The sequence below is a fragment of the Rhinopithecus bieti genome, unplaced genomic scaffold (assembly GCF_001698545.2).
Source record: "Rhinopithecus bieti isolate Rb0 unplaced genomic scaffold, ASM169854v2 scaffold_5019, whole genome shotgun sequence".
NCBI classification, from domain to species: domain Eukaryota; kingdom Metazoa; phylum Chordata; class Mammalia; order Primates; family Cercopithecidae; genus Rhinopithecus; species Rhinopithecus bieti.
Window position 1 is genome coordinate 217606 of NW_016804585.1, and position 12550 is coordinate 230155.

General features: G+C 51.7%; 1 protein-coding gene across 5 annotated transcripts in view; it reads left to right on the forward strand.

Moving 5' to 3' along the window:
• The window catches only part of STARD3 (StAR related lipid transfer domain containing 3), a 28017-nt gene that overhangs the window by 1679 nt on the left and 13788 nt on the right, over positions 1-12550 (forward strand). The gene's annotated exons all lie outside the window — the stretch shown is intronic.

A 12550-nucleotide genomic window follows, 5' to 3' on the forward strand; every position in this document is an offset into this window, starting at 1 on the left:
TCACTTGTAAAAGGGAGGTAGGAATGTCCCTACTTCATAGGGTTGTGAGGATTGAATGAAATATTGTAGGTTTAGGTCTTAAACCAGTGCTAGGCACAAGAATGCTCAATAAAAGTGAGTTGCCTGGGTGCAGTGGCATATGCATGTAATCCCAACACTCTGGGAGGCAAGGCAGGAGGATAACTTGAGGCCAGGTGTTTGCAACTAGCCTGGGCAACATAGTGAGACCCCATCGCTACAAAAATTTAAAAAACTAGCTGAGCATGGTGGTACGTATGGGAGGATCCCTTGAGCCCAAGAATCTGAAGTTACAGTGGGGTATGGTTGTGCCACTGCACTCTAGTGTGAGGGACAGAGTGAGATCCTGTTTCTCAAATAAATAAATAAAAAGATAGTTATTACTATTATGTAAGGACAACATAGCTCACCAGTTATGAGGATGTTGTCTGAGGATGGTCGATGTGGCTTACTAGTCATTTGATAGAGCCTGGCTCTTTGTCAATAAATAAAATGCTGGAGTGGAGGACACGGGGGGTAGGATCTGGATTTATTGAGTGAAGATTCGAGAGTGAAAAAGGCTCAGACCTGGTCTGTTCGGGAAAACCAGTCTGGAAATGTGTGCATGTTACATGGCAAGCATTCAATCTAGAGAAATGTATACAGAGCTGGGAACTAGAGGGAGAAAAAGACCAGGGGCGGCTTCTGAGGAGCTGACAGTTAATGGGGGCTATAAAGCGAGGGGAGGATTTTATCAGAAAGAGGCAGAGGCTGGAGTGGGCTCAGATCAGAAAGCTGGGTCCTCTGAACAGAGCTCCAGTAGATGGTGGCTGGGTGGGGGAACAGGGGAGACGGAGCTGAGGAAGACAGAGGCAGCGTCCTCTGCTGAGGCTGGCAATTCCTTTCCTGTATTGGCCATAAGGAAGCATCCCTTGACTTGGGAGCCAGCAGGGACCATGCCTGGGGGCATGTATGCTCTGGAGGCTTAGTACCTCCTGTTTGGGGCCAGGCCCCCTGGGTAGGGCCATGGTGCATGCCTTTGGGCTGGGCCTTTTTTGGAGCTCTTTTGCCTGCCTGTAATGCCCACCCTCCTTGCCTCCAGCTGATAGATGCTGACTCTTCAAGGCCAGGGTCAGATGACCTCCTCCCTGTGGCTTTTTTGACTTCACTCGTTCCAGCCTGGGTCAGATGATCCCTTCTCTGGGAGCCCACGGTCCTTTGTTCATTCCTCCCTGAAAGCGCTGATCACAGCATGATATTATTTATCTGCCAGTCTTCCTCACCAGACCCAGAGTCCCTGATGGACCAGAACAGGGTCCTGTGGCCCCAGGACTTGCACTGTGTCCAGCACGCTGTAGCCCTTGGTACCTGCGTGTTGCATTAAGTTGAGCTCTCACACAGCTAGACTTGTTAAGGGAGAGCAGTGTGCGGGAGACCAAAAATCCAGCACATCTGGCAGCTTGTGCCTGTTCCACTGAGTGCGAGACCCTGTTGGCTCTACTTTACAGATAAGGAAGCTGAGGTTCAGGGGAGGTAAGGTCAAGATCACTCAGCAGGGATTTAAAGAACTGTCTCCTGACTCCAGGTCTACATGTCTCCCAGAAACTGCCTTGGGGTCCCAGCCTCCAAGGGGGCAGCTGCCACATCAGTGGGACAAAAGATAAGTGTCCCTTTTTCTGGCTGAGGAGAGGCTAATCCTGGCTTTGTCCAGGCAGGGTTGGTGCCTGGAGGATCCTGTGCTAAAACTGCGCCCCTCCCCCCCACCTCCCCTTGTTCTTCGCCCTCTGGGAGCCTTTTCTTGAGAGAGCCTTTTCTCCCAAAGATGACTGGCCCTTTCCAGAGTAACCTTGGGAACTTGACCTCATTGGTTTAGTAGCAGCACGAAGGGGGCAGGTGGGGCCTGATTCACTGGCCCTGAGTGGGTCAGGGGTCATGGAATCACAGAACTGGGGGCATCCCTGATGATTCACAGGGCCTGGCACAAGGGGGAAAGGAGGGTGAGTGGATCTCAGTGTGTTAAGGTCTTCCTGTACACTGCAACCGCAGAGCCTCCCCGTCTCGGGGGAGGAGTGTGTGGTGGTGAGTCTTGTTTCTGTTTGGCTTAACTCTTCGCCTTCCGCTTCCTCCGAAGGAAAGGAGAAACGGAGCCAGGCTTTGGCTTTGGGTCTTATTTGTCATTGTAGCTGTGTCCTCCTCTCTCTACACTCCCACTTCTCCAGGGGATTTCCCAAATCCTCTGTGGAGGGCTACAGTAGGGCCAGTCAGCCAGCTGTCCCGAGGCTGATGGCATGGGCCAGTAACCCTGAATGTGCCATCCTCGCCAGGCGCAGTGGTACATACCTGTAGGCTCAACTACTTGGGAACCTACTCCCAAGTTTTTGACTCCAGGATTGATGCCCAACCCCAAACCCGTACCCTTTTTCCTGTTCCAGGGTGGACATTACGGATCCACAGACTAGCTGACTTACTAGACATGTACCGTGGCCAGGCACTGTGACTGTGACTTGGACCTCAAGGGCTTAGGACAGATGGCCTTGAGACATCTGGCTGTGATAAGGGAAGTGCTGACCCAGAGTTACTTGGGAGGCTGAGGCTTGAGCCTAGGAGTTTGAGACCACAGTGTCCTATGATTGCGCCTGTGAATAGCCACTGCACTCCAGTCTGGCAACATGGTGAGACCTGTCTCTTAAAAAAAAAAAGTGCCATTCTGGGTCGGCCCCCTGAAGCCAGGGTCTACCCTTCCATTCAGCAGTACTGCTGGGACTCTCAGTTTGGGCAAAGCTATGCTGGACCTGCCTGGCCAGCACCCTGCCTCTAACACTGTCCCCATGGAGAATAGTAGTAATAGCTGCTGTTAATTAAGCACAGACACTGCATGTGTTATTTCTAATCCCTTCAAGCTCTGTGAAGGAGGCACTATATTATCCCCATTTTAAAGAAAAGGAGGCTGAAGTTCAGAGAAACCCAGTGGTTTGGTCAAGGGCACACAATCTAATAAGGAATGGTGTTAGGTTTTTGCCTCCAGGACTGGTGTCCAGTCCCAAACCCACATCCTTTCCTCTGTTCCAAGGTGGACATTACGGATCCACAGGCTAACTTACTAGACATGTATCATGGCCAGGCACTGCGATTGTGACTTGGACCTCAAGGGCTTAGGACAGATGGCCTTGAGACATCTAGCTATGATAAGGGAAGTGCTGACCCAGAGTTCTGAAAGGTCAGGGGAGTCTGAAGGGTGAGGAGAAGCTCTTCCCAGGAGGTAACGTTTGAACTAGTCTCTGAAGCGCCAGAGTTCCCCCCAAAGGAAGGAGGTCATTCAGGAATGAGGAAACAGGGAGCCCAGGCGATGGGTTGTGGTGTGTCCTGGGAGCAGCCAATGATCAGCAGAGTAGAGGCTGCGAGTGTTGACCCCCATAGCAAAAGAAGAGTGCTGGGGTCTGGAGTCCTCCCTCCTCCTTAACCCTCCCCTGTTATCAAAGACTCAAGGTTAACTCACCTTGAGCCTTCTCCCTACAAGTCAGGCTCAGGGAGGGGAGCAGGCACCCTGCCTGAGGCCCCCCAGGAAACCAGTTCCTCTTGCCTTCTTGTGGAGAGAGTGCCTGGGCTCTGGGCGGGGAAGACCCCCGCAGAGAGTGGAGTCCAGCTCCGGGAGAGGCAGCCTGGACAGGGAGGGGCTGCTCTCCCAGCTGGGCGTGAGTGTCCATGTGCACTTGTGCGTGTGCTGCTGTAGGGAAGGGTATAAATGGCCGTTCAGTGCATTTCCTGGAAGCCCACTCTGAGCCTGGTACAGTTCTGGTACTGGGCATGCAGCAGGGAGCAAAGCACAGGAAGTCCTTGCTCTCATGGAGTTTGCATTCCAGTGGGAGACGACGGGCAGTAAACACAGACCAGTGAATGTATCATATGTCAGGGGTGACAAGTGCTGTGAAGGAAAATACAGCAGGGTAAGGGATGGAGGGTGGGGGCTAAATAAGGGTTCAGGAATGGTCTCTCCAAAGGGACATTTGCATAGGGACCTCACTGGAGTGAGAGAGCAAGTCATGCAAAGACCTGGGGAGGAGCTCCCGACAGAGCAGCAGGTGCAAGGGCCCTGGAGTAGGAGCATGCTTGATGCGTCTGCGGACAGTGAGGGACCAGTGTGACTGGAGTAGAGAGCTTGAGGGGAAGAGGAAAGGGGAAGAGAAGGACTTGTAGGCTAGGGTGGGGATTTATGCCTTTATTCTGGAGAAACCATTGGAGGTTGGGGCACTGGCGAGATGTGGTCTGGTTTTTAACAGGATCCCTGTGGCTGCTGTGTTGAGAACAGGCTGAAGTGGTGAGGACAAGGAAGAGTGGCAGGTAGAGGTGATGGCTGGACAGGGTAACATAGTAGTAAGTGAGCAATGGGCAGATACTGGCCGGATTTTGCAGAAAGAGACAACAGGATTTGCTCATGGTTGGATGTGGAAGGGAGGTGTGACCAGATGACTGCTAAGCCCAAAGAGGGCCTCTTGACACACTGTCCCCCAGCTAGCAAGGGCTCTTGCAGACAGCAACATTTGTACTTAGAAGGTCCCAGCCTGGCATGGGGGAAGGTCATGTTCCTCTGGGGTCGGCTCCGCTCTGCCCCTTCCTGGCTGGGGGACTGTGGGCAGCTCTCCTTCCCATGAGTCATCACTATAGCTTCTGGGAGGGGGTGTGATGCATTAAGGAGATGATGTCTGTAGGGTGCCACCGGAGGCCACGGCCAGCTGGATCTGTGCCTTCTGCACCGGCCCATCTGGATGCTGTGCAGCCTCTCTGGTCTGCTATCTTGCATTCCCCTAACCAGCACCCTCCTGGGCCAGCCAGCAGTGGGACACAGACCAAGGCCAACCTCCTCCACACCCAGGGCCTCTGCCTTCTACCCTCTGCGGACTCTCCGTTAACTTGGCGTTGACAGGGCTGCTTGACTCAAAACAACCCCAGGCCTGGCCTGAAGCCATCTCACCAGTTAGTCAGAGTTCAAGACTCTCTCTTTCTCTGGGGAAGAGCAGGAAAGTAATCCCAGCTAACCCTCATGCAGCCACCACTCTGTGTCAGAATCTCTTCTAGGCCATTGCATTGAATAAGTCATTTAATCCATATAAACCTATAAGGAGTAGGTGATATTGTTAACCCCATTTTACAGGGGAGGAAACTGAGGCATGGTGAGGTTAAGTGACTAGCAAGGTGGAAATCTGAGGTTTGACCCATCTCCTGGCATGGAGTCCAGTTCTCTCAGCTTCACTGATCCTGGTTTGTACTGAGTTAGGGACTCCCTGGGAAGCCCCCATGGGCAGGGGGTGCTGGTGCTAGCATTTCCTGTGGAATATGGCAGGGGGATATGTGGAAGACCTGTGTCTACTGTTCCTCTAGCCTCTGGGGGATTTGGAGAACTCACTCTGCCCAGAGATGTGAGTCATCTTTGGATATAGATGAGACTTGTTCCCCTTCCCCCTGAGTCCCAGAGCACAGCTCTGTGGAATAAGCTGTAGCTGGAACTTGTAAAGTTTGGCCCAGCCCTCCCTGGGAGGCTAGGAGGTGGGAAAGGGCCGGGTGACTGGAAGTGATAGCGGTAGTTAATGTCTATGTGGTTAGACATTAACCAGTTACTCTGTGGTGCCAGGCACTGTCCTAGGCAGGCTATCGTTATCATTGTCTCCTTTGGTGCCCCAGACAGCCCAGGGTCAAGACAGGTAGCCTCAGTTTACAGATGCAGCAGTGGAGGCTTGCACAGTGAGTAGGTGGCTTTGTTCAAATCACAGGCCTAGGCCAGGTATAAAAGCCTAAGTGTGGTGTAATTCCAGCACTTTGGGAGGCCGAGGTGGGAGGATTGCTTGAGTCCAGGAGTTTGAGACCAGCCTGGGAATAGTGAGACCCTGTCTCTACAAAAAAGAAAGAAAGAAAGAAAGAAAAATTAGAGATTAGTCTGGCATGGTAACGTCTGCCTATAGTCCCAGCTACTCAGGAGGCTAAGGCAGGAAGATCACTTGAGCTGGGGAGTGTTTGAGGCTGCAGTGAGCTGTAATCACACCACCTCACTCCAGCATGGGCGACAGAGTTAGACCCTCTCTCAAAAAAAAAAGAAGAAAAAAAAAAAATCGCAGACTTGCCTTGGCTAATAAACGCCTACTGAGAGCTGTGATCGGTCAGCTGGGCTTTGGAGCTGCCTCCCTGAAGAAAGGTGGCCGGCCTGGGGTATGACCAAGGGCTAACAGGGAACCCCGTCTGTGGTTCTGCAGGCTGAGATTTGTGGAAATTGAAAATTGGGGGTGGGTGAGTGGGAGGCAGCTTAGCCATCCTGCTGTCCTCCTCTTTTGTCTGCGTAAAGGGTCAGCTGATGCTGCTTCCTGGGTGGGAGCTTGCAATTACAGAGGGACCGGTCTCTGCCCCTGCACTCCCCTAAGAGCCTATGCAGGGAGCCAGGACAGTCCTCTACTTCCTGTCCCTCCCTCAACCTGGAATTCACCTCTGCCTGCAGCTGGAATAACCTGGCCTTTCTATAGATGAAGGAACCAGGCTAGAGGGTTAGGGAGCTTGCTCTGAGCCACACAGCAGGCGAATTGTAGAGTTCACATTTGAACCCAGGCCTTTTAGGGTGATTTTTATTATATGTCGCTGTAGTGTATTTAACCTTCCCCTCTCACAATTTACCTGTTACTTAAAAGGTTTTTCTTTTCTTTTGTTTTTTTTTTTGAGACAGAGTCTTGCTTTGTCACCCAGGCTAGAGTGCAATAGTGTGATCTCAGCTCACTGCAACCTCCGCTTCCCGGGTTCAAGTGATTCTCCTGCCTCAGCCTCCCAAGTAGCTGGGATTATAGGCACACACCACCATGCCTGGCTAATTTTTTTGTATGTTTAGTAGAGACGAGATTTCACCATGTTGGCCAGGCTGGCCTCAAACTCCTGACCTCAAGTGATCCTCCTGCCTCAGCCTCCCAAAGTGCTGAGCCACCGCTTCCAGCCCTCACTTACCCAAAAAGTCTTGCCAGCTACTTAGTCTGTCTCAACCACCACTGACCAAGCACTTACCATACTCCTTCCTGAGACCTCCCTCAACACCCAGCCCTGTGACACAGGGATTCTTGCCTTATTTTTTTTATTTTTTTATTTTTGAGACGGAGTCTCACTCTGTCACCCAGACTGGAGTGCAGTGGCGCAATCTCGGCTCACTGCAACCTCCGCCTCTCGGGTTCAATCAATCCTCCCACCTCAGCCTCCCAAGTAGTTGGGACTACAGGTGCGTGCCACCACACCTGGCTATTTTTTGTATTTTTAGTAGAAACAGGGTTTTGCCATGTTGGCCAGGCTGGTCTCAAACTCCTGACCTCAGGTGATCACCTGCCTCAGGCTCCCAAAGTGCTGAGATTACAGGCGTGAGCCACTATGTCTGGCTTCTTGCCTTTTCTTGTCATGGTAAAATATGCATAACATAAAACTTACCATTTTAACCTTTTGTTTGTTGTTTTTTTGTTTTGTTTTGAGACAGGGTTTCCCTTTGTAACCCAGGCTTGAGTGCAGTGGCACAATCTCAGCCCACTGCAACCTCACCTCCCCGGCTCAAGTGATCCTTCCTCCTCAGGCTCCTGAGGAGCTGGGACTGCAGTTGTGTGCTACCACGCCTGGCGAAGTTTTTTATTTTTTGTAGACATAGGGCTTTGCTGTGTTGCCCAGACTGTTCTTGAACTCTTGGGCTCAAGCAGTCCTTCCTCCTTGGCCTCCCAAAGTGCTGGGATTATAGGCCTGAGCTACCACACCCAGCCTATTGTTGCCTGTTTTAATGCAGCTGAGGAAACTGAGCCTCAGAAGGGTTATGCTTTGCCCCAGATCACACAGCTAGGAAGGGGGCAGTCTGAGATTTGAACTGTGACCTCAGAGTCCATTCCTTTTTCCATGATACCAGCCACCTTCTGTTTGCCCTGAGTCCAGCACACCACCCAAAACCCCATTACAAGTGGGGCTGGTACTACTGTATCCTGGGGTGAGGAAGAGAAGGCCTGGGAAGGGGTGTGGGGGCCTGTGCCCACCTTTTCCTTTGCCTCAGGAATAATCCTCTGTGCCCTGGCACCTGACTTTCCCCCCTCCCCACCCACTTCCCCCTGTAACCCAGGATGGTAAAACCTCCACTTTTGCTGGGCACGGTGGCTCCCGCCTATAATCCCAGCACTTTGGGAGGCCAAGGCAGGTGGATCACGAGGTCAAGAGATTGAGACCATCCTGGGCAACGTGGTGAAACCCCATTTCTACCAAAAATACAAAAATTAGCCGTGCGTGGTGGTGGACACCTGTAGTCCTGGCTACTCGGGAGGCTGGGACAGGAGAATCACTTGCATCTGGGAGGCAGGGGTTGCAGTGAGCCGAGATCACGCCACTGCACTCCAGCCTGGTGACAGAGCGAGACTGTGTCTCAAAAAAGAAAAAAAAGAAACCCTCCACTTTCCCTCCTACCTCCCACTCTCACTCCCTCCCCAAGCCTTAGCAGTTCAGCTTCCGCAGACACTTGACTGTCAAGTCTGCAGCCATCCGAGGCAGACTCTTTCACGCCACACGTGCTGTTCCCCGCTGTTCCCCTCTGACAGTTCGGAAGGTGCTTGGGAGAGGCCAGTGACAGCAACCATTGGGCTCTTTTGGCAGTGGGTGGGGTGCTGCTACCAGGGGGCTGGGCCGTCTCCGTATTGTCCATTCCTGCCTCTCCCTCATCAGGAGGGTGGGTGTGGTGGGTGGGCGCTGGCGCTAGCTGTGATGCCTCCAGGGCTCGGCAGCCTACAGTCAGCCAGAGAATGAGCACTTTGGGGACTGCACAGGGCAGTTCCACGCCACGGCGGGTTTTTATCACTTCGACTGGCAGGTGGTGTGATGGAGCTCAAAGACCTTTCAAAGTCATCTGAGTGAGCCCCATTTTCAAACTGCAGCCAACGAGGCCTCACTCAGGGTGATGCTGGAGTTTGAGGAAAGGCTGAAAGATGGGATTCGGTAGCCGCTTTTACCCATGGCAGTCTGGTTTTTATCTGTTTTATATATTGAAGTTCCAAGTAAGGTATTATTATTTTAAATGTTTATCTTGCTTTGAAAAGGAGGTGGTTTGTAGCCAGGTGCGGTGGCTCATGCCTGTAGTCCCAGTACTTTGGGAGGCTGAAGTGGGAGGATCGCTTAAGCCCAGGAGTTCAAGACCAGCCTGGGCAACATAGACCTCGTCTGTACAAAAACTTTAAAAATTAGCTAAGCATGGCCAGGCGCGGTGGCTCATGCCTGTAATCCCAGCACTTTGGGAGGCTGAGGCAGGCGGATCACGAGGTCAGGAAATTGAGACCATCCTGGCTAACACGGTGAAACCCCATCTCTACTAAAAATACAAAAAATTAGCCTGGCGTGGTGGTGGGCGCCTGTAGTCCCAGCTACTCGGGAAGCTGAGGCTGGAGAATCGCTTGAACCCAGGAGGCGGAGCTTACAGTGAACCGAGATCGCACCACTGCACTCCAGCCTAGGCGACAGAGCGAGACTCCATCTCAAAATAGATAGATAGATAAATAAATAAATAAATAAATAAGCTGAGCATAATGGCATGTGCCTGTGGTCCCAGTTACTTGGGAGGCTGAGGCAGGAGGATCACTTGATCCCAGGAGGTCAAAGCTACAGTGAGCCATGTTCACGCCTCTGGACTCTAGCCTGGATGACAGAGTGAGATCCTCTCTTTAAAAAAAGGTGGAGGGAGATGATTGAAAAAAACCACTGACTTTCCCCCAGATAAACAGAGGCTTGGTGAGAAGGACTTGCCCAGAGTTACGCGGAATTAGTGGTTACCCGGAGACTGGGGTACAGGTTCCTTAACTCCGGGCCAGTGCTCTGCCTACTGTACAGGCTGTCATTTGGACCTTGAACTGCTTTCGGTGGGAGGGTGATATGGAACCCCCTTTCTTTGACTCTTGGCCAACTGCCACCGCCCCTGCCTTCGAGCCCCCATGCTTGGCTCCCACACTCCCTGGCATCTTCAACTCTCCGGGGCTCCCGCAACACCTCTGCTCTAGCCCCATCTGTGTCTCTCGCTTTGACAGGGACGTCTGGGCGTGTGAGTGTCAGTGTGGTTGCCACTCCAAGTGCGTCTCACACCCAAGCTGCTGCCATCGAAGTCCTGTCCCCAGGGAGAGAGAAAGTCAGAGGGAAAGACAGACACAGAAGTAGCCTGGAGTAGGCGAGCGACAGCACCTGGAAGTGAGGCAAGGACCAAGGAGGGAAGGAGGGAGGAGAGAGGCAGATAGAGGAGAAAAGAGAGAGAGAAATGTGGAGAAAGGGGGAGAGACTGATGGGAGTGAAGAGAAAGACTCATAAATGGGAGATAGATTGAGAGGAAGACCCAGATGGGGAAAAATACAGACAGACATGGATGACGATATGTTCTGTGGGCTGTGGGGAAACAGGCATTCTTGTACATTGCTAGTGGGAGTGCAAACTGCAAAGGGAACTTGGCAGTACCTCACAAAACCACATATGCAATTTGACCCAGCAATACCACTTCTAGGAATCTGTCTTGGAGATATATTTCCAACAACGGGAATATGTGTGTGTGTGTATATATATATGCTCAAGGTTATTCATTGCAGCATTTCTGGAATTACAAATCTAAGGGCTCATTCATGGGAGACTGAGTAAACTAGGGTTTGTCTATAAAATGGAGTACCAAGCATCTCTATCAAGAACGAGAAAGACAATGTAAAACTGATATGGAGTGCTCACCAGGATATACTGTTAATGAAAAAATAACAAGCAAGAGAGCATCTGTAGCAAGCTACTGTCCATGTAATAAAGAAGGAATAGGCCGGTCGTGGTGGCTCAAGCCTGTAATCCCAGCACTTTGGGAGGCCGAGACGGGCAGATCACGAGGTCAGGAGATCGAGACCATCCTGCCTAACACGGTGAAACCCCATCTCTACTAAAAAATACAAAAAACTAGCCGGGCGAGGAGGCGGGCGCCTGTAGTCCCAGCTACAGGAGGCTGAGGCAGGAGAATGGCGTAAACCCAGGAGGCGGAGCTTGCAGTGAGCCGAGATCCGGCCACTGCACTCCAGCCTGGGCGACAGAGCGAGACTCCGTCTCAAAAGAAAAAAAAAAAAGAAAGAAAGAAAGGATATAAGAAATATAAGGCCAGGCACGGTAGCTCACGCCTGTAATCCCAGCACTTTGGGAGGCCAAGGCAGGCAGATCACCTGAGGTTGGGAGTTCAAGACCAGCCTGGCCAACATGGCGAAACCCCATCTCTACTAAAAATACAAAGTTAGCTGGACATGGTGGCGTGCGCCTGTAATCCAAACTACTCAGGAGGCCAAGGCAGGAGAATCACTTGAACCCGGGAGGTGGAGGTTGCAGTGAGCCGGGATCGCGCCACTGCACTCTAGCCTGGGCCACAGAGAAGAAAAAGAAATATATACAAAGGAAGTATATTCCTTTGTACAAAAGAAATATAAGAAGGATAAAGCAGACACTGAAGCTGTAAGTTACTGCTAACATGTAATCCCAGCACTTTGGGAGACCAAGGAGGGAGGATTGCTTGAGCCCAGGACTTCAAGAATACCCCATCTCTTAAAAAACAGATAGGTTACTGTTAGGGGTTGAATCGTGTCCCCCAAAAAAGGATAGGTGAAGTCCTAACCGCCAGTACCTCAGAATGTGACCTTATTTGGAACTGGGATCATTGCAGATGTGATCAGTCAAGGTGAGGTCATACTGGAGGAGAGTGGCCCGGTATGACTGGTGTCCGTATCAGGAGATGGCCGTGTGAAGATGGACGCATGGGAAGAGCGCCATGTGACAACGAAGACAGGTTGACGTGTGTGGCTACAAGCCGAATCACACCAGATTACTCGCACAGATTGCTCACATACCGCCAGGAGCCAGGAAGAGGCAAGAAAGGGGTCAGAGGGAGCACGGCCCTCCCAACACCTTTCTCAGACTTCCAGCCTCCTGAACTGGGAGATGATAAATGTGCATCATTTCAAACAAACCCAAAATGACAGACATGGGAGAGGAAGAGGGAGACAGGTAAAAAGATACTTACAAGTGACTCGTGCCTGTAATCCCAACACCATGGGAAGCCAAAACAGTAGGATCCTTGAGCCCAGGAGTTTGAGACCAGCCTGGGTAACATAGTGAGACCCCCGTCTCTAAAAAAAAAATAAAATAAAGTGAATTAGCCTGGTGTGGTGGCGGGCGCCTGTGGTCTCAGCTACTTGGGAGGCTGAGGCAGGAGGATCGCTTGAGCTCAGGAGTTGAAGGCTGCAGTGAGCCATGATCGTGCCACTGCACTCCAGCGTGGTTGACAGAGCAAGACCCTGCCTCTAAAAAAACAAACAAAACCCCACACAGATGGAAAGTTACTTTGTGAAACAGATACAAAAGATGAGGAGAGATGGAGAGAGTGAGGAAGAGAGACAGGTCTGGCTGCGAACAAAAGGGCTGTCAGAGACAGGGAAATGTCACCTGCCCTGGAGCTGCGTCCTGTCACCATGAGGGATGTGCCGAGCGTGCAGTCTGGCACAGATCTGGCTGATGGATGTTGGGG